Below are 1,940 nucleotides of genomic sequence, written 5' to 3' on the forward strand. Positions count from 1 at the left end.
CCTCAACACCCTCCTCTACCCGCGTTTTGTAATCAGCCTTCTGATCTCAGCTCCACCATTACTGCCTCACTTCCCAGCTCTAATGGCATGCGGTATTTCTCAGCAATCAACACAAAGCATCATTAAGTATTTCACGGGTAATGATTTCCTTCCTGTCTTTCCCAACGACGTGGAGCCGATGTCAGATGCCATGCCGGTCCTGTGCGTTCCCAATCACTGAATACCCACCAACCATTCAGAACAGAAGGGTTTGGCACAACGGATGCTCTCAACAATTTCTGAGGAATGAATGAAGAAAGTACACTCAAGCCTCAGCTTTCAGGCATGTGATACCTGTCTGTGCTCACAGCGCTGTCCCCACTGCACCCCCAAGTATGCAGCCCCCTGCGGCATGCAGGCAAGGGCTCTGGCAGACGCTGGCTCTGCACACCAACGTCACGTGGCCCTGGACAGGCGATCCCCGCCCTCCCCCGCTCCGATCTTGATTGGCCTGAGTTTCAGGTGCACAGTTGGGATCCTAACCACCCCTGATGAAACAGAACTTCTGAACGAGGTTGCACTCCTCCTCCTACAGCCATCCAAACTATAGTTATTTGCTTCACGTCTGTCTCCCAGCAAGACGTTAACCCCCTCGAAGGCCACAGGACGCCGTTCGCCTGGTTCAGCGCCGGATTCCCAGTCACGCTCTCCCCAGGCCTGACGCACGCCGAAGTGGGATAATTATCAGTTAAATAAATGAACCGCTGCACTTCACGGGTGTGAAACGAGGGTCGCCCAGAATGGACAGGAACCTTCTGGGGTCCTACCGTGCTCCCCACACGCTGGTATCCCAGGCCCGCCTCCCACCTAGGCCCCAGCCCCCCAGGAACGCCGACCCCTAACCCTGCGCCCGGCAGACACCTCTCGCATCCATAAGCATCTTAGCAAGTGCCGCGCACACCCTCGTCGTCCGTATCTGACGCCAAGGCAGAACAGGAGTTGAAAGAGGGCCTCCTCAGGCTGGCGGCCATGGGCACGGAGATTCAGGGGGTGCTGTGCCCACCGAGGACACGAAAGCGGGAGCCACAAACGCCCTGGGAAGGAGCGAGCCTCCGAGAAGGCAGGAGAGAGGGCTGGGCTCCAAAGGACTCAGCTGGTGGTTCAGGGACACCGCGCGCCTCAGACGTTGGAGCAACCTTCCCGCTCTTCGGTGCCTTGCCCAGGCGCTCATTGGGCGATATCTCCGCCCCCTCGGCCCGTGGAACCGCTCATTGGATAACTCTTTTGGTCCCGCCCACACAACCCGAAAGGAGTTGGAGGTGGAGAAGGAAGCAAACGGACACAAACCGCCAGCACCGCAATGCTTTCTGGGAATTGTGGTCTTAGGTGCTCTAGGAGGGCTTTGGGCTGTTTTTTTTGTTTTTTTTTTTTTTTTGAGAGAGAGACGGAGAGAGATAGAAAAGAGAGAGAGGACAAGTGGGAGGGGCACAGGAAGGAGGAGAGACAGAATCTCAAACAAGCTGTATGCCTAGCGCAGGCTCAATCTCACCGCTGTGAAAGCATGTTCCCAGCTGAAGTCAAGAGGCGGTTGCTTAAGCCACCCAGCCACCTGGGTACCCCATTTCTTGGGTTTCTTATTGCTGGCCACAAAATTTTATAACTGCAGTTCACGCAGGGCGGGAGACCTAGCAGGATGCTCAGCACTGGGGCGAAGGGCACAGAATCCAGCGGGAGGAAACAAGTGTTCGCGTTGCAGTTGGTCAGGGCTCTGTCTCAGTCGACAATTGAACTGAGTGCTTGCATGACCAGCAAGATCAGTAAGGAGTCTGCTGCCCTCAGCCACGGCCATGCAAGAAACAGGAGGGGGCAAAGCAGAGCAGTGGGACTAGAAAGGGAGGGAAGGAATTAAGATACTCTGAGGCTGCGGCTCCAGACTGGCTCAAGTCAGTGGAGCAGGTGCC

General features: G+C 56.1%; 1 long non-coding RNA gene across 1 annotated transcript in view; it reads right to left on the bottom strand.

Annotated features, from left to right (window-relative positions):
• Positions 1-1,169, bottom strand: part of LOC115299033 — a 26,651-nt gene extending 25,482 nt beyond the window's left edge. The window contains exon 1 of the long non-coding RNA XR_003911949.1: positions 901-1,169. This is a non-coding gene — a long non-coding RNA (uncharacterized LOC115299033). The remainder of the gene's footprint in view (positions 1-900) is intronic.
• Between the last annotated feature and the right edge of the window lie 771 nt (positions 1,170-1,940).

Source organism: Suricata suricatta, chromosome 8 (assembly GCF_006229205.1).
Source record: "Suricata suricatta isolate VVHF042 chromosome 8, meerkat_22Aug2017_6uvM2_HiC, whole genome shotgun sequence".
Classification (NCBI taxonomy): Eukaryota; Metazoa; Chordata; class Mammalia; order Carnivora; family Herpestidae; genus Suricata; species Suricata suricatta.